Genomic DNA, 24,638 nt, shown 5'->3' with positions numbered 1-24,638 from the left:
GTTGGCAAAAGCTGGCTTAAAATAAAGACAGTCAACTCTGGTCCAAGAAGGCCACCAGGAGACAGAGCACAACTCTTGAATTTGCACATTGTCAAAGTACTGTTGCCTATTTGGGGAAGGGCCTTGGCTCAGTGGTAGAACACTTGCCTGGCATGCAGAAGGTCCCAAGGTTCAATCCTGGCACCTCCATGGCAGGGCTGGGAGAGACCGCAGCCTGAAAGACTGGAGAGCGACTGCCAGTCAGTGTAGACAATTAGGAACAGAGGGAGCTGCCTTGTACACAGTCAGCCTGTTGGTCTAGCTAGCCTAGTATTGTCTACACTGGCTTGCAGCAGCTCTCCAAGGCAGGGGACATTCTCAGCCCTACTTGGGAGATGCTGAAGATTGAACCTGGGACCTTCTGCATGCAAGGCAGATGCTCTATCACTGAGCTATGACCCTACGCCATAGCTAGGCCAATGCAGACCTAGACTGACCAATGGTCTGACTTGGAATAAGGTCAATGGATACCATCATTGTGCGGGCAAAGTTCTCCTTGGTCTGAGTTATTCCTCTTACAGAGTTCTTCTGAGTCTGTTAACAGGCCCATCCCTGCAGATTCAGAGACACAGAGGTAGTTTAAAAAGCCATGAGGTTTTCATATTTTTAAGTTCTTCTGCATCTGATGAATAATCCAGACCTGTACTTTCTTCCTGAGGCGGTTTTATGACTGGATTGGCCCATTTTTGCCAAATACTAAATAATATATTCCACCCACCCCCCGCTGCCAATTACAGAAGCACTCCCAGGACTGGAGAAGATCTGCCATCTAGTCATGAAACCCAGTTTGCCAGCCCCCTCACACCAGACTCTGCTTTAGAAGGGCAGATGAGAGGGAGGGATGGGGGGGCAGGGGGAGGAAGGAAGGATGCCTGTACACACAGAAGAGACCAAAAGAGGTCCTCTTAAGTTGCTCGCTATCCAACTGGCCTTGTGGTTTGGGGACTGAGGGTGGGGAGAAAGCGAGAGAATAGAGGTGACCGTCCAAGCCCTCTCAGTCCCAGGGCCCACCAGCTGCAGTCTACATCATTCTAGCTGGCCACCTGTGATGAGCAAAACCTCCTCAGGGCAACCAGGCAAGGAAGCCAGGATTTTTTTAGGCCACTGATATACTTCTGGTTTTGGTATTTGTGGCATGTGTGAGAAGGCAAGAGAGTGACTTTCGGGGGACCAACCTATGGGCTTGTATTTTGTACACCCAAAACCATGCACTTCCCCCAAAGGGGTTCAGTGGCATTTGCTACACCACTCCTGCCCCCTCCCCCCAAAAAGCAGTTCAACTAGGGCTATTTACAATCACATGCATGTGGATAACACACACACAGCAAAGACTTGTAACAGGGCCTTCACAACAGTGGCCCCACAACTATAGAATCTGAGTGCTAAAGAACACAAGACACTATCGTATAGCATCCGTCCATCTGGCTTGATATTACATGACTGGCAGCAGCTCTCCAGGGTTTCAAAGTAGAGGTTTCGCCAGCCCTACCCAGGACTAAACCTAGGACCTTACGTAGCATGCAAAGCAGGTGACATAACACTGATGCTCCTAATGAGCACAGGAACCTACCTGATACCAAGTTAGACCACTGGTTCATCCTGTTCAGTATTGTCTCTAAAGTGCTTTGCGCCCACCTGGAAATGCCACTGGGGATTGAACCTGGGATCTTCTCCATACAAAGCAGGTGCTACTGCCACTGAGGTATGCCCCTTCCCCATGGCTAGGCAGGCCGGCCCCATCCACTGCACTTTTAAGTGGGCCTTAAGACCTAGGCCTTCCCTGAGGCCTTTGCCACTTGAAATAAGGCTATAAACCAGGGCTCTGCTGCCAGGGTCTGGAAGAGTTCTATTGTCGCCAGTGCTTTAATTTACTTCTGCTCTGGTGGTCAGCCTCCTAGTGTTATGGAACCGACATTCCAAACGGTTTTGAGTTGTATTTGAACTCCGGTGCCGGTTGCATTTTGCGTGGTGAGCTGCTTTGTGGTGCACGGTTCTCAAAAAAAGCTGCAAATCCTTCAAATAATAAATAAGGCATGGGGGGAAGCACATGTCACATTCCCTGTCTCTCCCCACGACAAAACTGGGACTTCTTGTGACCTGGAACCAACTCCCCTTCTGGGTGTCCAGCCCTCCAGTTCTCGCTGACCTCGTTCAAAGTTGCTAACGAGCGAGCGCAGGGTGAATCATTTCCTGCTCACCCGCTGCACGCTGCGTCCCAGGAGAGGCTCTCAAAGACTCCCCTTCCCCACGTTGAGGGGTGGGGTCCGATGCACCTGACAACAACAAGACTTTCCCTTCTTGTCCTTACTGAAACACCCTCAGAGTTTCCACAAGAAGGGGTGTGTGTGCATAAAACGTTCATTCCTCTTGAGGGGGACGTGACTGACACGGCTTTCTCGGGGGAAAGGAAAGGTGAAAAGGGCAGCGGAGAGACAACAGAGTCGAGTTTATTGCTCTCCAACTTCCTTAATTATGAGTCACCATCGGCAGAGAAAGAAAACCCAGTTCCATAAACAGATTGAGAACGCAAATAAAAAAAGTGCGGGGAGAGGATGGAGGACCTGATAAGGCGTTTTTGAAAGTTACCGCGTTACGCAACGCAGGGCTATCAAAGATTACTTGCCGACATCTGCAGCCTCTCATTTTCCCAGAGATGCAGAAAAGACAAAATCTCATTTGCAACCCTGCTCATCTGAAAACCAACACAAAAGCTATCAGGCCACGGGTGCTCCCTCTTGAACAGAAGTCACAGAAGCAGCCAAGAGGATTTTGACATCTCGAGGTGGGAAAGACAAAAGGCATCCAGCCCCTTCCACACAAGCCTGGACCTGATGACATGGAATAGGAATGCTGTTCCTGGATTTAATTTATTCGTATTTTCATAGAAGTGGGAAATCCAACAAGATCCTGCCGTACGGAATGCTCCTTTTTAGTGTTCCAAGCAGCCATACCTTCTTTCAGGACACTCTACATTGGTACCTTAGGTTAAGTACTTACAGTGGTACCTCGGGTTAAGAACTTAATTCGTTCCGGAGGTCCGTTCTTGAAACTGTTCTTAACCTGAAGCACCACTTTAGCTAATGGGGCCTCCTGCTGCCACTGCACCACCAGAGCACAATTTCTGTTCTCATCCTGAAGCAAAGTTCTTAACCCGAGGTACTATTTCTGGGTTAGCAGAGTCTGTAACCTGAAGCGTCTGTAACCTGAAGCGTATGTAACCTGAGGTACCACTGTATTCCAGCCCCCTCCCAGTTTTATCTGGGACTGATGGGTGCTGTAGTCCCAAACATCTGGAAGACATCAGGTTGCCTAAGACTACTCTGCGTCATATCCACTCATAATGTTACTAGGGGTGGGGTGAGCAGATGATGATTACTAGTAAAAAAAAAGAAGAAGATGATTTTGCTGTTTATTGGTTATATGTTTTTGTTGCTGAAAATTCTGCTGCTCTTTATGGGTTACTGTATGGTTTTCCTTATAACATGCTGTTCTTTCTCAATTTTACGTTATACTTGATGTCCTTAAAAGTTTTGCAAGTTGCTTGCAATTCCTAATGTGGCAAGCAATTATTGGTATAAAATACCATCCAGAGACAAGCAGTTACTTTCAACACTAGGTGTGCTGGACAGCTAAAAAAAACTAACCCTCGAGCAAAGTTTTCACAACTGCATATTGGCACATCCAAATGACATCACAGTGAGAGAGATGTGAGGAAAGAGAGAGACAGCCAGGACTGAGCTCATCATGCTTGGTTTTCTTGCAAATATCACCATTAATAAAAACAGGGAAAAACAAGATAAATGGGGGGGGGGAGAAAGAGGGAACATTATCTTGGCAGAGAAGCTGGTGCCACAAGCAAACTGGTGGGGCAGCTGCTCAACAGAAGACACAGAAACCAGAGAAAAACACTTGCTGGCTAGCTCAGGCTCATGGGAGTCATGGTCCAAAACATCTGGAGGGCACCAGGTTGGGGAAGGTTGACCCAAGACTCCCATGAAAAGTCCCAATCATCCACTCACTCCTTTACTACAAATACCTGAGGACTCCTTGAACAGAAGGAAGGGGAGAGGAAGAGATGCAGATTGGCTGGTAAGTATTAACATTTTTGCAAGTAGCTCCCTTCTCATTCTTTGGTTCTTCCACTGTTGACTTTTCACTGGCAACCAGTAAATCAAAGAATCACACACAAAAGTATTCATCCATCCAACCAATCAGCCTACCATCTGTCCATCCAACCATTAGCTTTTGTGGAAGGTCACCACCCCAACTGAACAGAGAGAATGCACCCTAAATTTAGCTTAAGTTGCATGACTCAGGACCCCAATACCTCCAGGGCTGCCTTTCTTATATGAACCTACTCAGACCCCAAGATCAGTATCAGAGACCCTTTTCTGTGTGACTTATCCTAGAGTGGGAGGCAACAAGAGGACGGACCTTTTCTGTCGTAGACACGTTTATGGAATTGCTCTCCCCCAGGGAAGCTTGTCTGGTTCAGACTCTCACCTTTTCAGTGCCAGGCAAAATGGATTTATTTTCCCAGGCATTTGGACAACAATAACAGCCTGACTTTTACTGGCTGTGCTTTGGTGTTCATTTCATCTTGATGGAGGAAAGGCATATATATTTCCCACTGTGCACGAGCAACTTGGTGTACACTGCATTGCTTTAAATGGGTAAGTTTGCCATATACTGTGTTCTTTGAATTTCAACCTTTGCAAGTCACTTCAAGAGAGGACCAATACTGGTTTTCCACTTGCAGGAATTTATAATTGGGAAGGAGGAATTACATAAGGCAGCGTTTAAAAAATGCCATTCTCCCCCCCACTTGCAATTCCCAGGAGGTATAAGTCATTCTGTCGCCCCTGGTCTCCACCACTTTAGTTTCATCTCCTTTCCCTGTATGCATAGGCCAGAAAAGCATGTTTGCTTTTAAAATCTTCAGAAATAAAAACAAAAGAGTGGCCACGTGGACCTACCTCACTGGGTTACTGTACGTGTGGTGGCTTTAACCAACTGAGCTGCGGCTGAATGGATGAACCAACTCAATTGAGAAGCCCTGCATTTATGAGAAAACATCAAGCAATAAAGCAAAGGGTATCCTGACTTGTGGCAATCGATGTGCACACATGCAGCTCGTTGCCTTACATCAAGCGACACAAACCTGTGTGAAGCAAGCCATAGATTTCAACCACTTCAGAAGATGAAGACAGAGCTTCTATTCATTGCTGCCACTCTGAGAGCAGGATGTGCTTTTCTGCAGGGCTCCCAAGTGTGTGGCAAGATGAAAGCGACCTGCACAAATGTTGCTTAGGGGGTGGAGATGGAAGGAAGACAGACACAGAGCTCTTCTTCCAAACCCCACATTTGCCTGTGACTAAGGACTTTGCTTTGCACACCCACTCGGCCCTCTGAAAGACACCCACATGCCCCTCGGCAAAATCAGCTAGCTCACTCAAAAATGCACATATGGGACACCAAATCTCGCCCCCTCACCACAGCAGTAAGCCTGTTTACTAAGAAAGCCCGCACCCCCAAACGTCTGCTTCATGAGGGGTGGAAAAACACCTTCCAACTAGTCTTTCCCCCCTCTTTTTTTCAATCACAAACCCAAAACAACACATTATGTTCCAGAAAGGGCCCGAAGCTCTTGCTGTTATTTTCTTTATTCCAGTTCCCAATTCCTCCCATTTACAAACCCTTCTGTTCTTGATTCTGCACTTTAGCTTGTCTCAAGCTCATGAAACGTTTTACACCGTATTCAAGCTGCATTCAGTTAACCAGCCGCTGAGCCTGTGCAGAGATCAGGCAACACAAGTCCCTCCCAACGTGCAAAGAAATGGACGTGGTTTCAATTTAGAATTGGTGCTGCCTATATAAAACAGCCCGGACAAACTAAGCCCCTGTAAATCTTCCAGCTCTCAAGAAAGTAAGCCTTGAGAGTGCAAAGTGGCATCATTATAAAGGCAGCCTTGCAGACAAGTTCACAAAAAGGGATGGGCCTGCTAGCCTACATAATAGTTACATGGCAATGCGGTGTAGTGGTTAAAGGTGCTGTACTAGGGCCTGGGAAACCAGGTTTCAGATTCCAGCTCAGCTATGAAGCTCACTAGGTGGCCAGTCACTGTCGCATAGCCTAGCCTGCCTCACAGGGTTCTTGAGAGGATGAAATGGTGAACAATATTATGGCCATCCATTGAGCTCCTTGGAGGAAAGGCAGGGTATAAATGCGAGACATCCAAGCAACAAAGTTAAATTTATATTGGCTGTCAGGGACTGGCTGGATGAAGAGGAGTGATGGGAGGCACCAGCTGGGGAATCCCCAATGGAAACCTCAGAGGAGGAAGGCTCAGAGCCAGGGGACTGGTGGTGGGACATGGGTGAGAGGTCAAAGGGAGAAGATTGGAAGGAGGCAACAGGGTTTGTTGAGCAGGAGGAGCATAGGACAGGGAGCAGTTCAGACTCCGAGGCTGAAGCAGAGGACACGGATCAAGAGGTTGCTGAAGAATCCAGGGACTCTCCCACTCCTGCTGCGACAAGCTCCCCTCCCCAGGGGGCAAGACCTGCTGGGAAGGGTTGCTAAGTTATATGCCATTTCCCTGAATAAAGAGTTAACTTCACTGACAGCAGAGCCCTGAGTCTTTCGTGCTGACCTGCATCTGACTCCAGTTTCATGAAATCCGGGGTGGGGTGGGGGTGGGGGGATCTGGGATCTGGAAATGCAACATGAATAAAGACAAGATAAGGTTTTGACAACATCAGCTATGGATGGCTCTGCACAAGATAAAACATGCCCAAAAACGGCAGATGCAGACAGATCCTACTTCTTGAACAAGGTAACTTGAAATGGATTGTTTTCCGTCTTCGCCAGTACACAGCATTTCACACTCACTGGTATTACAGTCTGTCTTAAGACACAGATTGTTCTGTTCCAGCCCAAGCAGACTTTTGGGACCGGATTTCATTTTTGAGACTTCCATTTCAAAACTCAGTTACTGGATGCAAACTAAAAAGAGGCAGCTAACTTCAGAAAGGTACGGCTTCATTGCAAATTGCCCAAATCAGCATATACCTCCCTCTGCATCTAAAGCAGCTCTCACCAATCTGCTGCCCTCCAGATTTTTCGGACTACAGCTCTCTTCTGCGCCAGCTACCTGATCGGGGCTGATAGGGAAGGGTCATGTGGCCAGCATGACTAAGCCGCTTCTGGCGAACCAGAGCAGTGCATGGAAACGCAGTTTACCTTCCCGCCGGAGCGGTACCTATTTATCTACTTGCACTTTGACGTGCTTTTGAACTGCTAGGTTGGCAGGAGCAGGGACCGAGCAACGGGAGCTCACCCCGTCGCGGGGATTCAAACCGCCGACCTTCTGATCAGCAAGTCCTAGGCTCTGTGGTTTAACCCACAGCGGCACCCGCGTCCCTCTTCCCATACTTACAGTACCTGTAAAAACAATCATTGAAGACAAAGGGAGGGAAAAATATTTTAACAACTCTTTTCAGGTCAGGTGTTGTTAATCTGAAGTGTTTGGTTTTTTAAAGTTTTAGTACTATTTTTATCTTTAGACTGAATGTGCATTTGTCCAGAAAAACAGCCCCAAAATACTTTACATTTTTTTAAAAAGGCATGGTTGCAACTCATGCAAGACATGTCAGTTCATTCTTTACATTTGCCAAATATCTACTTCCAGAATAACACACAACCTCCCCAGGAAACTTTTTTCAAGGCCAACAGAATCTCTCCAAGATCTTTCACATCTCTGCTGCCTTTTTACCGGAGATGTCAAGGACTGCAGTTGAACCCAGAAACTTACAGGGGCAAAGCCCAGGCACTGCCACCACCCAGCTCATTTCCATGGACCTTCACACGCCATTACTTTTCCATAGGCTGCAAAGCACCATAAAAATAATGATGATTTAAAAAAGAAATCTTTTCTTTAATGGCACTAATTTAAAACCCTTTAAAATGGTTAATGGGGGCCCGGTTCAAACATTATTTTGTTTGAGAACAGCAAAGTAGTACAGTATTGTATCATCTTAACTATAGCAGAATGGGCTTTTAAGTCTTCTTTTTTCCAGCAACTGCCAGGGACAATTTTATTGGTCAACAGAGGGCCAACGGAAGACGCATTCGATGCTTAAAGAGATTTCCAGAGCTCCAGATCTGAGGTGAGTTTTGCAAAAGGCCGAAGAACAAAGTGCCCGTTGTGATGAGGTCTTAGAATCAGCAACGGCTGCTCAACCACCAATCATATTTGCACGAAAAATAAAATGTTTTGAGAAATGTTACGACTTCAAGCCAGTTTGTCCCTTCTATTAATGGCACATTACTCTCCACAGAGGCAGGACGTTTTCGCTGCTTAGGGAATTTTGCAGTAGACAAAGACCAAGCCATTAAATTTTCATTTAATGAAAATGCTGTTACATAACAGCAAGAGGGCCAAGATTTTCATTTTCCACTTTCCCTGCTGTGAATAAATCAATAAGATGCAAGTGAGATTAATACAGATTTGAGATTAGCTTCCTTCTTACGAATATCATTGCTGACAGAATCGCGCAGTGAAAATGGTGGGCAGAGCAAACTTAGAAAACCACTGCTGTGTTGTGTGAATGATGCACATGTGGCTAGTGGTCAGTTCGGGTGGGGTTCTTTTTTAAAGAAAAGGCTGTTAAGACAAATGTGTGGGGATGAGAACTACCTTGTGTTCAGCAGAGGCATTTGGAAGCAGATGAGGGCAAACAATGCAGATAGCATCTTCTATGCCCTGCTTGGGACCTTCCAGAGGCCTCTGGCTGGAGCCTGCTGGAAACCAGACGGATTCCGCAAAGGCAATTCTTATCAGAAGCCAAGAAGACTTCTTACCCTGCTCCATGAAAGGGGTCAGCATCTAGTCAACCAAGAGATGTAGTTTCCTTCCACCCACTGACTGCCCCATCAGCTGACTGTGTGGATCAAGCTTCCTCTAGAGGCTGAATGAACAGCTACGCAATCTCCACCTCAAGGGCTACAATATCGGGTAATGCTCTCTAGCTGCTGCCTCTGCGGCTCAGGAAACTTCGCTGCGGTTTTCCAAGTGTTGTGCTTACACAGGAGGCTTGGAGGGAAGTGAGATCACCAGCCCCTTCTACTCGCTCAGCTAAGTAGAAACAGCTGCGCTCAAGACACACAGTTTTGTGTTATTTTTATTCTGCGCAAGCCAGTCCCCGTGAAGCTCCAGCCTTCCCTAACCAAGTGCCCCCTCCCCCCCCCGTTGTTTTGGATTACAACTCCCATCAATCCAAAACATCTGGGGGGCACCCGGTTGGAGAAGGGTGTTCTAGTACAGTTACAAATTGTATTAGAAGTCATATAAATAGAATCCAATGCAAACCTCCAAACAGTGACAGGGAGCACTAACAGAACATAAGCCAGTTTAAAATCAGGTACAACTGTTTGCTTTTTAATTTATAGCCACGACACGATAGATGCCAGCTGTCTTGGTTTTCACCACCCAGCTCAGCAAAAATAGATATAGACTGACAGACAGAGGGAGAGAAGGAGGAAGTACCGTATTTTTTGCTCTATAAGACTAACTTTTTCCCTCTCAAAAAGTAAGGGGAAATGTGTGTGCATCTTATGGAACTAACACAGGCTGCGCAGCTATCCCAGAAGCCAGAACAGCAAGAGGGATCGCTGCGCAGCAATCCCTATTGCTGTTCTGGCTTCTGAGATTCAGAATATTTTTTCTTGTTTTCCTCCTCCAAAAATTAGGTGTGTCTTATGTTCTGGTGCGTCTTATAGAGCGAAAAATATGGTACATCAGTGACTGTGGAGGGTCCGGACCAACTCTGATCCTTGTTCAACCAACAGAGAATAGATATAGGAATGGGATTCAAAGCACTTGCTTTGCAAGCAGAAGGTCCTAGATTCCATCTCCAGGCAGGGCTAGGAAAAACCCTGGGGATCAACTCCCAGTTAGCACCAGCAATTGGCAGATGCATTTCCCTGTAACCAGAAGTGAACTGAGTTCACAGTCCTTTCACACAAAAGTCCTCTCCTGGTTTGCTTTTGACAGTTCCACAGCCTCACTTAGGTGGGAAAAGACATTGTGTTGTTCATGGGTAGGCAAACTAAGGCCCGGGAGCTGGATCCGGCCCAATCGCCTTCTAAATCCGGCCCACAGACAGTCCAGGAATCAGCGTGTTTTTACATGAGTAGAATGTGTCCTTTTATTTAAAATGCATCTCTGGATTGTTTGTGGGGCATAGGAATTTGTTCATTCCTCCCCCCAAATATAGTCCGGCCCCCCACAAGGTCTGAGGGACAGTGGACCTGCTGGAAAAGTTTGCTGACCCCTGTTGCTATAATTAAACAATTGGAAATCAGGAACCCTTGCAAATTTACTGCAGATTGTGCAGAGATCTATTGGTAGACCAAAATCTACCTTCTGCCCACCCCTGTCCTGCATGACAAGAAATATCATTTGAATGAAGACTGGACCAGCAGTAACACAGGTGACGCCCCATGTTGGGTGAAATATTCTGGCATTGCAGGGGGTTGGACTAGATGACCCTCAGGGTGCCTTCCAGCTCTGCAGTTCTATGAACTGTACACATGCACACACGAGAGAGAGAGAGAGAGAGAGAGAGAGAGAGAGATTCCAAGGCCGAAGGAGAGAAAGTGTTATTCTAAGGCCAGATTCTTTCACTCTTTCAGGACAGCACCCAATAAAGCACCAAAGCAATTTCACTTTATCCGCAGCTGAGCAGTAGCTGTCTCTCTCCCCCACACCCAGAAGTGAAGTTTCCAAAAAGAGCTTCAAAAGCCAATAGCTGATGTTAGAAGCCACTGAGTTTTACAGCTGGTTTCTGCTCCCTTTTGGAGAGAGGTTTACATGTTCACACAGGCATTCCCCCCCCCCCAATGATCTACCCTCCTTTAGTGCAATTCCTTTTTTCTTCTCCATAAGACGCTTTGGGCATTTGCAGAAAGGTGGCATACAAATGACGTTACGATAATGAAAACAGTCCAATAAATAGTTGGATCCCATACTTTTTTTTTTCTTTTAAGGTCTACATTTGTTTTAACATAAGATCTACCCCAATCCCAGCTGTTCACTGACCAACTCTGCCTATAAACCTCCAGAGGGAAGGATGTCCCAGAAGACCGAGGGAGGGCAAAGCTGTCGTGAGCTCCCTTGAACTCTGTACAGCACAGAAACTCTGTTGAATTAATGCAAAAGGGGAGCGCAGGCTGTGGATTGGAGGCCTTATCAAGTGGAGCACTGGGGTGGGGGAACCTTTCGAAAAGGAAAGGAAAGGGGAAATCCAGCAAAGTCACAGGTAGAAATGCTTAGCACGAAGACTGGACCCAACTCAGACTGTGTACACACATCCCTTGCTACACGCAAAAAACCCTGGAAACACAAGTTTGCCCATCAAAGAGTTACAATTCCCAGCACCCTTAACAAACCCCAGTTCCCAACATTCTTTTGGGATAGGGAATGTGCTAAAAGGCAGCCCTGTTTAGGGAAGTTTTTAAAATTTAATGCTGTATTGTTTTAACACTCGATTGGAAGCCGCCAGAGTGGCTGGGGAAACTCAGCCAGATGGGCGGGGTATAAATAATAATAGTTGTTGTTGTTGTTGTTGTTGTTGTTGTTGTTGTTGTTGTTATACCAAGCCTCAGATTTCTCATAAAGAAGAAGTGAAAGTCTCCCCTCTCTTTTGATTCACTTTGAGGGCTGTGTCTTTATATTAAAGTTCAAGGATGACAGGGGCTCTGTCCATGCCAAAACACGACCCCAGTACCAAAAATGGAGCACAAAGTCAAATTCCTCCAAAAAGGTCAGGCCTTGATCCCACCGTCCTATTTCCAGAAGGATGCAAAAAGCGGTTGTGAGAGAAGGGGCCGCATCCCCCTCCCTTCAGGGGCTCCATCTGGCTCATCTCAGGGAGAGGGCTTTTATTGCCTCCCTCCAGTCATGAGACGCAGACAAAGGTTACTAAAGGTTAAGTCTCTGGCCCAAGAGAGAGTCCCTGCACAGCCAGTCGCCATGGTTACAGCGTCCTCTATGGTCATGGTGTGCTCCCCAAGGCTGGTTGCTAAGGAAGGCCTAAACTTCACCCCCAGGCCCAATTCTGCGCTTTGTTTGGCTGGGCTGGGAGTTGCTGGTTTAATCCCCATCCAAGGAGTGGGGTAGAAAGAAAGGAAAAGCCTGAATTATGTTCTTCCACTGTAATTTTTTAACAAGTAAACCCAGGCGTTGCCATCTTGGAACCCTCCAGAGGCTTTGGACAACAACGCCAACATGTTCGCTAGCTGGGGCTGATGGGAGTTGTAGTCCAAAACATCTGGAAGGCACCAGGTTGGCAAAGCCTAATTTAAACAGTAGCTTCCGTTGACTGAATTTGCACCCACACTTATCTATTAGTAGGTTCAAGACCACTAACAGAATTAAAAAGTGGCAGAATGGGATTATTAAATCCACACAAAGAACTAGAGGACTGCCCCTCTTGCAATGGCTGGTGGCATATGACCAATGTAAGGAATGGCCCAGATCTCTGCTGCAGTATAGTCCATGCTCCCAAGGCCAGCAGAAAGATGGCAACTGGACAGAGTCCACATTCACATCATACATTTAAAACACCGTGATACCACTGTGAAAAAATCATGGCTTCCCCCCATTGTAGGAGCTATAGTTTGTTAAGGGTGCTAAGAGTTGTTAGGAGACCCCCTATTCTCACCTAAGAGCTACAATTCCAGTGTTCCCTGCGAAGAGGGACCTGCTCACAAGGATGGAAACAGTAAAGGCCTTACTCAATCTTAAGAGCGCCAATAAAACTCCAAGTGAACCATAAAAACACAGAGTGGGCAGCTGATTCTGAAGGGCCTTTAAAACCAACAAGAGGGTTATAAACTTGACTTGCTTGATTGTAGGACAGCAACAAGCCAGCAGATGGACTGAGCAGCCCCTAAAGCCACAACTCGCCTTTCCCCCGTCTATCTCAGTAGCCACTGTGAGCCCCAATGCAACCCCCACAGGACATGCTGTGAACAATTCTATCCTATGCATTGTTTTATCTCCATTATCTCCAAGCGCCGCCCCTTGCCAAAAGATGTCTGTGCCACCACTGGTGCAACACACCTTAGCAAACACATCACAAGCATGCAAAATCAGTGTGGATAGTTGAGTCCGTGTCCAGCATAGATCTGCCTTTCAAAAAACCTTCAATTCTGAAGGGAGAAATCTGTCTCGTCTCCACCCTTGCATAAGGATTTATTTAAAATATTTTTCACTGTGCTTTTTTTAACTCTCTCACTTGAATTGCACACAAAGTTGCTTACAAGTAAGGCTGCAGTGCTGGATACACTCGGGAGTAAGCCCCTCTGAGCTCAATGGCATTTACTTCTGAGTAGACAGGTTTAGAATGAGAATGCGTATAAAAAAGCACAACAACAAAGCTACCAGATCCTAGGTGTGGGTCACCATCTGCCAGTTGAAAGCCGCAGCTTTGGAAACTTGGGAAGTTAAAGCACTTCTGTAAGAGATTGGGGGACAGGGCCGGCCCTATCATTGGGCAGAGTAAAATGGCTGCCTGAAGCAACAGGTGTGCAGGGGCACAGAGTAGTAAAATGCCTTCAGTTGGCCCTGGAGTTGTCTTTTTGTCCTGCATTTCCAGCATCAGAGCTTGCCTTGTGGCTACCATTATGAACTGGTAAAAATGTCCTACACCAGTTATTAGTTGCTACTCTTGTTACTCAGGGAGTAAACAGAGAAAGTTCCGTACTCCACACACACACAAAGAGTATGAAAATGATACATGCCTCTATAAGGTGAAGCTACCTTTTATCAATAGGTGACACTTACTAAACGTCCCTACGCAGAATTTTATTATGATGTCTGAAAAAGTGCTCTGAACCTTCAGTGCTGCATATGAAGTCGCTGTTCTTTGTTTCTTTACTGTTTCTTTTCTTTGTATATGGTTATTTCTGAAAACTCAATAAACACATCTTTAATAAACAGAGGATGGAAAACTTAGCCCTGTCCCGGTCCTGCCACCTCCAGAAAAGACAAGCAAGACAAGAAAGGCCAAGGCATATACATCCTCCGTAGGACATTCCCACTTTGCCTCTCCATATATGGTCCGGCTTGGAGCACACCAATTGCCAGAAAATTGCAAGTGGGTGATGAAGAAGAGCTCACTTAAACAGATGACATCTGCAAGAAGCACACGAAGCTTCGTGCCATGTGATACTCTTGGCCTGAAACCAGTGTACCAAGTTGATTTAAGAGTCCGAATCTTGTCCACTGTCAGACAGATAGCGACTTGCCCCAAGACCACACAATGAGCACAGGATAGCTAGGGAAGAGTTGGGATCTAGGATTTCAAGGAATATATTCAGCACTCTGCCCATTGGACTCCTTTGGCAAGCTCTGCAAATACGTAATCGTTTGAGCTGTCTTTCAGCCAGGAGTGAATGATTAAGGAACCGTCTGCATGAGATGCTTGGCCAGGATTTAAACTATGATCTAATAAGAGGCTCCCATTCCAAACACTGTAGTATTAACTGTCCTGTGACCATATATAAACTACTCTTATCTCAAGTTTTTTAACATACACACACAGACAGCCTCAGCAGACACAGTTTGGGTTATCTTAATTCACTCAAAAGGAGCAAATTTTTAGATCAGTAGAGCAGGAGACTCTTTATTCTCACCGTTGTGGGTTTGAGCCCCACACTGGGCAAAAAGATTCCTGCATTGCAGAAGGGGATTGGGCTAGATGACCCTTGTGGTCCCTTCTAACTCTATAATTCTATGAAATAGCAGTTAGAATATCAGACTGGGACCTGGGAAACTAGGGTTCAAACCCCACTCAGGCATGAACACCCCTGGGTGACTTCGGGCCAGTCACCGCCTCTGAGCCTAACCTACCTCACAGGCTCCGGCCCGGTGGAACGCTCTGTCTCATGAGACCAGGGCCTTGCGGGATCTGATTTCTTTCTGCAGGGCCTGTAAGACAAAGTTGTTCCACCTGGCCTTTGGCTTAGAATCAATTTGATTCTCTCCCCCTCTTTTGTTTTTCCTTTCTCCTCCTGTGAAGAGGCTGCATCTTAATGTTTTAATGTTGTATTTTAATCTTGTTTTTTAAGTTGTATTTTAATCAACTTATTTTTATTATTGGTTGTTAGCCGCCCTGAGCCCGGTCTTGGCTGAGGAGAGCGGGGTATAAATAAAAAATATTATTATTATTATTATTATTATTATTATTATTATTATTATTATTACTAAGAGGATGAATTCGAGAGGGGGAGAAGTGTGCACGCCAAAGCAAGCTCTTTGAAAAAAAAGTGGGATATAAATGTAGTAGTGATGGGCATGCTGTAGTAGCCCGCAACATGCCCATCCATTCCAGCTAGGACTGGTGAGAGTTATAGGCCAGAGCATTCAGAGAGCTCCAGCTTGCTAAAGCCTGGCTTAGATGTACTGAACAATTAATCTGGGTTTGAAAAGATTCTGTGTGATGAGTTCTCTCCTCCTCCTCCTCCTCCTCCAGGGCACAGACAACCCACGTTTGACTCCCTACTCCACCAAATGGCTTAGGGCTGGCTTGCTGCACTCTGGCTCCCCCTTCCCAGCAAAAATGCAAGCTTGAGAGTAGGAAAATGCTTGAAGACTTTCTTCCGGGCCCTCCTGACAACAAAAGCTCAAGCAGAACAAATGATGCAAAACAAAACAAATACAGGAAGGTTTCCTTCATTTACGCAGCTTTTCAGAACTCAGCTACTGTACATACACAAGGGTTGTTTTAAAAAAACACACAACCCAAAACAAAACATAAACACAGAGTACAGCCTGCCTGATCAATTGATATGGAGTAAAGAAAGAAAAGGGCTCAGCTTCTGGGGGCCTTAATAAAATAGAAACTGCATATTTACCACAAAGTTTGCCAGCCAGGAAGGCACAATCTGACCAAAAACTGAAGCTTGAATTTGAAAGAGGAAGCACACTGTTTTAAACATGCAACACATGTACACACATAAACACGTCAACAGCAGCAGGGGTTTCCCCCCACCCCCACCCTGTAGATCAGGTTGTACAAATCCCGCAGAGATTTGTTTTAAATACACACATAAATTGACGCTATGGGGGTTTTAGTTGACATTTACAGCAGAGTTATTTTTTATCCTTTTTAAGATCCTGATAAAGATGAGCTACCTCCCACAATACGAGGTAGCATTGCTTGCTTTGGTTCCTAGAGAAGCATCAAAGATTCTGCTCACTCGTCGCACACAAGCACACAAACATTTTCCATGTGTATACTTTGATAAAAGGCCAATGGTGCTTTTTTTGGGGGGGGGGCTCTTTCCAACATCCTTGCAACTGTGGGGAGGAGGGAGAAGAATCATGGCCAGATATATATATATATATATATATATATATATATATATATATATATATATATATATGCAGGTTTTGGTGTCTTTGGGTGTCTTCCCGTGTAAGAGTTGGGGTGTCTAGGCGACGTTTCGACGAGGTCTCACTCGTCATCTTCAGGCTGGTGCTTTCGGCTTCTTGTTACTGGAACAGAGCAGGATCTCAGTGTTTGAGTTCCTATAAATACTGTTGAGGGGGTGTGGTGTATAGCCTCCAACGTTCTGGGCAGAGAGGAAGTTCCCAGGTTAGTGTGCCTTTTCTTCTTTTGTTCATTAATTACTTGAGGGATATCTTGAGTGATTTCTTGAGTGATATAATGAGTACCACTTAGGAGGGTCATTAGGTGTGGATTAGTTGCTAAAGCTTTCGTGTCTTGACCTCTTGAGCTTGTGAAGAGTTTTTCTGAGAAGATGGCTGTACTGCACTTAGTTGTGCTCTGGCTTGGCTTCGTGTATAGGGGCGAGCTGTGGTTTTGTGCCCTACACAGATCTGGCTGGCACAAGAGCAATTTGGAATCTGCAAAATTAATTTCGTGTCCTGTTTCTTTCATGTGTTGGTAAAGAGAGGAAGTTTTTTCTTCTTTTTTGACGGCATTCTTGTGTTCTGCGATACGTGCATTTATTCGTCTGTTTGTTTGTCCAATGTACGTGGCTGGGCAGACTTTGCAGGGTAACTTTGCTCTTTAACATGGAACATCACCACAAGAGAATAATCATGGAAGCCATCGAGATAGAGAAACACCCTCACAACATGAACAAGCGTGACGACACGTCCCGCCTGCCAGACATCTGGAAATTAGCCCTCCCCACAAAAACCGACACCAGAACCAGAGGCACACAGAACGCCATCTCCAATCAACCACACCAGACCCAAACCCAGACCCTCTCCACAGATAAATTACAGACACCATCCAGTAGCCAAACCATAGTGGCACCTCCGGATGCTGCACCCCCCTGCAATCCCTACACAGATCTGGCTGGCACAGGGCACAAAACCACAGCTCGCCCCTATACACGAAGCCAAGCCAGAGCACAACTAAGTGCAGTACAGCCATCTTCTCAGAAAAACTCTTCACAAGCTCAAGAGGTCAAGACACGAAAGCTTTAGCAACTAATCCACACCTAATGACCCTCCTAAGTGGTACTCATTATATCACTCAAGAAATCACTCAAGATATCCCTCAAGTAATTAATGAACAAAAGAAGAAAAGGCACACTAACCTGGGAACTTCCTCTCTGCCCAGAACGTTGGAGGCTATACACCACACCCCCTCAACAGTATTTATAGGAACTCAAACACTGAGATCCTGCTCTGTTCCAGTAACAAGAAGCCGAAAGCACCAGCCTGAAGATGACGAGACCTCGTCGAAACGTCGCCTAGACACCCCAACTCTTACACGGGAAGACACCCGAAGACACCAAAACCTGCATTCCTGTACCCGTGAAAATCTACGAAAGCATATATATATATATATATATATATATATATATATATATCACACACACACACACCCAGCCCCACTCACAAACACAGAGTAAATGTCTGATGCACTACACACAAATCAGGAGTGCTCAAGTTCCTAATTGCACGGAGCGTCTAAACTAGACCGCCAATGTATGATACTTGGGCTGATGGCATTTGTAGTCCAACACATCTGGAGGGCATCACTGGAGTGCCAAGGTTCGCCACCACTGAGTTAGGAGAAGGGTGCTCTACATTGTTGACTGATGTCATTGGCTTCCAAGCAAAATCCAGAAACCGATAATCACCACATAATTCCCGTTGAAAATCTCGAGCTGCTTTTAGCAGCAAAGACCATGTAGGTGGCTTCTTCGTTTGGTTTGTGGGGTAGAATCCACCAGGAAGAAAGACACAAGGCGCTCTTCTATCCAAGTATTGAGGGAAGGAGAAAACCTCAGAACTTTCTTGCGTGCACACACATACAAACGGTTCAATCCATAGGAAGGTGCTGCAAACTCAACAAGACGCCCCCGCAGTCAAGCCAAAACATGCCTTTTGCATTCCCCATTCTGAGCAAACAAGAGTCTCTTTGAAAGAGTCCCGTTTCTTCCCACTGAAGGACCTTGAGCAGACTGCAGCTCTAGAACGGCAGCACCTGACAGCTTCCACAAGGGGGGAAAAATAAGAGTATCCTCTGCCTCTTCCTCCGAAAAGCCTTCCACCAAAAATAAGCAGCTTAGATGCTGGTGGTTGTTTTCAGGAGCATAATGAGCTCTGCGAGGCACTGAGGGTCTGGGACAGACATACCCCCTGCCATTATTTTTAATCCATAAATAAAGGGAAGGAAACAGAAAGGATCTGCACTAGCCATAAGTGATGTGGAGTTGGGTGAAGCAGCAACGAGGCTGCTCGTTTGAAGTCAGAACCAAAATTATTTAAATGGGAACAAAAAGACAGCCAGTGATGAGACCTGGGAGACTAGGGTTCATATCACCACTTGGCCATGAAGCCTGGGTGGTCCAGTCACTGGCTCTCTCAGTCTGACCTACCTCACAGGATTGTTGTGAGGATTAAATGAGGAGGAAGAGAACCATGTATACCACCTCAGGCTCCTTGGGGAAGAAGCTGGGATATAAATGCAATGAAATAGGTAAAAAAGGGAATAAGGGATTGTTTAGAGCTCAAAAAAAGAGGCCACACTAGATTGATGAATGGGCAGTAAAAGGGCAAAATGGTGTTCAATGTGAGTGATGCGCATTGAAGCCAGAAAAATCCTAACTGGCAGGGGTCAACCAGGAGAGAGGGAGGAATACACAGAGGAAGTTGCCTTGTACTGAGTCAGATCATATTGGTCTATCTAGTTCAGTACTATCCACACTAACTGGCAGTGGCTCTTTGGAGTTTTAGATGTGAGACACTCCCAACGCTGCCTGGAGATGCCTCCCTGGATTGAACCTGGGACCTTCTGCATTTGGGATCAGCCTCATATAACCAACATGCCTTAACACTAATCTATGCATGAAGGGGTTAAGACCATAGAGTAAGCTGCCCTGCCTGGCTTAGCTAGGTCACACACCTTTACCTTGGGAGGAAGGGTTACTAAACCTCTTTGTTCTCCCACTTTCCACTATTCCTTTTCTTTTCCACCAAGTGACCTAGCCAGTAAGGATGTCTACGCAGAATGCTCCAAGCTTAGACTGTGTGGCTTTAGCAAGCCATCTTTGTGTTTCTATGCAGATAACATAGAAACATTTATCACTTTTTGTTACCTAAGTGAAACTGCCTGTGTTTTCTCACTGCTGTATGGAAAAACTCATGAATCTGACCTTCAAAAAGTTTTTAAGTACACCATTTTAAACTTACCAAATGTGTGGTTTCTTTCTATGCAAAGTGAAGTGGGGAGCTCTGGGAGCAACTTAGAAGGGTTACAGTGGTACCTCAGGTTACATACACTTCAGGTTACATACACTTCAGGTTACAGACTCCGCTAACCCAGAAATAGTACCTCGGGTCAAGAACTTTGCTTCAGGATGAGAACAGAAATTGCACAGTGGCAGCAGGAGGCCCCATTAGCTAAAGTGGTGCTTCAGGTTAAGAACAGTTTCAGGTTAAGAACGGACCTCCAGAACGAATTAAGTTCTTAACCCGAGGTACCACTGTAAACATTAGGAAGAACTTTCTGACATTGAGAGCTGTTTGACAGTGTCCCCAACCACCTCAGATGGTTCTTAAGGTTGGAGGTTCTTAAGCAGAGGTTGGCTGGCCATCTCTCAGGAATTCTTCAGCTGTGATTCCTGCACTGCAGGGGTTGGACTAGATGACCCTCGGGGTCCCTTCCAACTTCAACAATTCTATGATTCTATTACTGAGTTATGGCCCTTCCTCAAATGCTTTTTGAGGCACGAAATCAACGCAGCTCCTTTCCCTCAGGCAACGAGTAGAGTAGAGAGTCAACCTTGCCACAGAAAAACTTCAGGCCGCAGTGAAATTTTCATCCAGGGGGTGGGGGAGGGGAGCAGCAGCAGCAGCACTTCTGGCGCTCAGCCCAGCCAGGGCCCTCACTCCTTCCCCAGAGAAAAAGCCTCCCAGCCGGGCCCCAAACATTTAAAGACCCTGCACTCTGGAAGAGCCATGAACAGCTGCGAAGGGGAAGAAGAGAATGCAGGGAAGGAGCCCGAATAAAAAGCAAGCAGAGCTGGAGATTGAAAAGAGGCAGCTGCAAGTTCCCCTTAAGGAAGAGCAAGGATTATTTCTGCAATGTTTCCACAGGAGACACGGGGGTTGAGCCCGTTAGGATTTTTAAAAATTCGTTTATTATGCTTGCAGAAAAAGATGGTTTTCAACCGCTTTGGAACCATTTTATATATATATATCACAAAGCAAAGGAGGTTAGGAGCTACAACTGTAAACTGGACTTTTATCCCTCAGCATTTCACTCTGTTTCTACCCCAGCCTGACTGGCCAGTAAGGTCCTATCTTTCTCATTCTAGTGAAAAACAGTTTCTGAACACTCATCACAACACACACACACACAGTCAGTATCCCAAAGCCAGAAAGCAGTCCTCATTTAATATAATTATATAGAAAAAAAAGCTTATGTAAAGGATGTGAACCTTGCTCTTAGCCAAAGGCATTTGTTCCCCAGCTGAGCTAACAAGTCACTGGAGAAAGAAGGGATCCCAAAAGGGTGGGGAAAGGAGAGGGAAGGGCATATTTATGCTACAACTCCAAGCCAGCTTCAAGGCTGCAAAACTGTGGGCTGTACTTTATCACTAAACCATCGTTTAGCCCGGAGGTGACGGAATAAATGCCTGTGGTGGTCAAAAGCGGGCGAAGCAATAAATGCAATTGTTAGCTTTGTACGGTAGGCTAGCTTCTATACACACCCCTCTCTGTCTTCCAACTGTGCAAGCAAGGGGCATTATCAGTGTTCTAAGACACAGTACAGTGGTACCTTGGGTTAAGTACTTAAAGTGGTACCTCGGGTTACATACGCTTCAGGTTACATACACTTCAGGTTGCAAACTCTGCTAACCCAGAAATAGCGCTTCAGGTTAAGAACTTTGCTTCAGGATGAGAACAGAAATTGTACTCCGGCGGTGCAGCAGCAGCAGGAGGCCCCATTAGCTAAAGTGGTGCTTCAGGTTAAGAACAGTTTCAGGTTAAATACGGACCTCCGGAACGAATTAAGTACTTAACCCGAGGTACCACTGTAATTCGTTCCGGAGGACTCTTCTTAACCTGAAGCATCACTTTAGCTAATGGGGCCTCCTGCTGCTGCTGTGTCACCGGAGCACGATTTCTGTTCTCATCCTGAAGCAAAGTTCTTAACCCGAGGTACTATTTCTGGGTTAGCGGAATCTGTAACCTGAAGCATATGTAACCTGAAGGTACCACTGTACAGTGGTTGGGGTTGGTGACATGACTTACTGAGCAAACAAGTGTCAGGAATGAGCTAGTTAAGTCTTCATTAGAAGGAACAAGGTCTGCTCAGGAGTGCCATGCCTAATGAGCACAGCAACTCTTCTTCAATACGTCTTGTCCCTATTAAGCAATTGTGGAGACTGAAAGTCCCTGCCTTCCCACAGCTGCCTACGGTAAGTCTCCTCCTCTCCTAGGTCCTTCCCAAGCAATGTGATACTATGCCGGCGTGCCTGGTCTTTGCTCTTCCCCACTTCATACCTCTCCTGGTCCTGGGAAACCTTGTCCAGAGGGGGAGACACCCTGGCTTTTTCACCATCCTGGCTCGTCTCTGCCTCTTGGCCTCCCTCCTCCCCTGCTTCTGCCTCTGGACTTCTCTCTGCCACAGACTCCCTGCTCACTAAAGCCTGTTACCTCTTCAGCTTCTGGCACCTCTTCCTCCCAGGCTTCCTCCTCTGATTACTCATTGTTGTCCCACTGCCAGTCCCCCTTGGGCTTCCCCAGCTGGTGCCTCCCACCATTCCTCTGTGTCCAGCCCACCCATGACATCAAGTCCAATTAATCCAGCATTCTACTTCCAGTACCAGCTGCTTGTTTTCCTGCCCACTACCTGTTTTTCCCATGTATACTGCCCATGAATAAGGAGGCTCCACTTGGTTCTTATGGCCAATAGACCCAGCTTCCCCGAATTTGTTTACTCATGGACGTAAAACCCAGATGGCAGGTTTTAAATCCTACTGACTCACAACCATACTCAAAAAGGTCCTGCTTCTTTTGAAGTGGCAAAGATGTTCACGAATTATTAAAAACACACTTTCTCACCCACAGGACTGGCACAGTGAACAATCGTTTTGCATTTGCATAGCATTTCCTCTTTGAAACCATCACAGGAGTGAGTAGGGCAACTAATGCACAGTGATAATAACCCTGGGATTAAGGAAGTCAATGTTTATTGGGGTTTTTTTCCAGGAGGATGGGACTGTAACTCTTGGGGGGGGGAGGGCAGTGCCACCCTTTGGGATGGTTGTAAGCAGGGAGCAAGGCAGGGTGGGGATGGCTGAGCTACAGACAGAGATTAGCAGGGCAGGGCCCCATTCGCCCCAACCTCCACTGTCTGCAAAGTGTATTTCCAATAATTATAAAGTCTTCCTGGATGTTATTATGGTGAGCATTGCATAAGCTAAAATCAAATGCCTGTGAAGGGGAGGAGAGTAACTCCAGAGCTATTGAAAAGTGATGACACAGTACACAAAGCTTGCTGAGGCAAGCCAATGCCCTGGGGCCAGGGATCTCAACATTCACTTGTGCAGGCGTGGGGAGGGGAGAGAAAATGTGTCCCTGTCCTAAATTCACCTTGGCAATAAGTACTTGACTCAACAATACACTCCCTTCTACCACTACCCCAAAGAGAACTCTGCAGAAATCAAGTTTTGCTTGTTGTTAGTCTTAAAAATAAAAATCTGAAAGTTGTTGTCAACTCACCACACTAGGGAAAACTGTAGTTCAGAGGCAGAGTGTTGGAGGCTACCAGAAGACAGAGGATACCCATCAGCCCCAAATCTGTGATCTTGGTAGGGTGGAATGCTTTTTAACATCATCTTTGTATTTTTATCCCTTTTTTCTTCCAAGGAGCTCAAGGTGGCATGTAGAGAGTTTCTCCTCTTCCCCATTTTATCCTCACAACAACCCTGTGAGGTAGGTTAGACTGAGAGTGAGTGAAGAGTTTGGATTTGATATCCCGCTTTATCACTACCCGTAGGAGTCTCAAAGTGGCTAACATTCTCCTTTCCCTTCCTCCCTCACAACAAACACTCTGTGAGGTGAGTGGGGCTGAGAGACTTCAAGAAGTATGACTAGCCCAAGGTCACCCAGCAGCTGCATGTGGAGGAGCGGAGACGCAAACCCGGTTCCCCAGATTACGAGTCTACCACTCTTAACCACTACACCACACTGGCTCTGGCCCAAGGATATCCAGTGAGCTCCATGGTCAAGTGGGGCTTTGAATCCCGGTCTCCCAGGTCTAGTCCAATGCTCTTAACCACTACATCACACCAACCTACTAGAGGAAGGCAAGTCAAATCCTCACAAGACACAGATAACACTAGCTGGCTGTGAGTCTTGGGGCTTCTGTCACAGAACAGAAAGGGGGTTGACCATGAGACCTCACTAAGGCTGGTCCAGTCACCAGGTCTAGTTACCCTGGCTCTCAAATTTGTAGTTGTCCTTCGGTCAAAGAACTCAATATTGCACACCTAGGATCACACTCTTCATTTTATCCTCTGGACCACCCCAAGAGAGAGGTTGAGACAACAGATAGCAGCCACAGTAATAAGTAGCACACAGTAATAAGTCAGGTCATCTCAACCGAGTCCAGTATTGTGGCTTATTGTGGACAAGCAACTGCTACCCAGGTCAGAGCCAGATAAACCAGCTGTGACAACCGAATCGGAGATCGGGATATGCTGACCCCTAACAAGGCACGATCCCGAGTTCAAAGGTAGCGGCAAGCAAAATCTTCCTTGTTTATTTACCCCACTTGAGCAGGAAGAGGAGTGAAGCAGGAGCAATTGGTCAGCTTGCACCAGCATAATGATTGATCCTGATAAACCAGGAATACTGGCTTATTAGGCTTGTTCACACATCACACTGAACAGAGGTACAATTTACTTATTTTTATTACATTTGTATACCGAACTATACCCACAGATCTCAAGGTGGTTACCAAATAAAATCACAATATAAAAACAGAAAACACATAATAAAATAAAAAACAACCCAATAAACCCATCTCTACTCATG

General features: G+C 46.1%; 1 protein-coding gene across 1 annotated transcript in view; it reads right to left on the bottom strand.

Annotated features, from left to right (window-relative positions):
• The window catches only part of SMAD3 (SMAD family member 3), a 63,579-nt gene that overhangs the window by 23,078 nt on the left and 15,863 nt on the right, over positions 1–24,638 (bottom strand). The gene's annotated exons all lie outside the window — the stretch shown is intronic.

Source organism: Podarcis bocagei (genome assembly GCF_964188305.1).
Source record: "Podarcis bocagei genome assembly, chromosome: 14".
In the NCBI taxonomy this organism is placed as follows: Eukaryota; Metazoa; Chordata; class Lepidosauria; order Squamata; family Lacertidae; genus Podarcis; species Podarcis bocagei.
The sequence above is the reverse complement of the archived record's forward strand: the minus strand, read 5'-3'. Positions and strand labels throughout refer to the sequence as shown.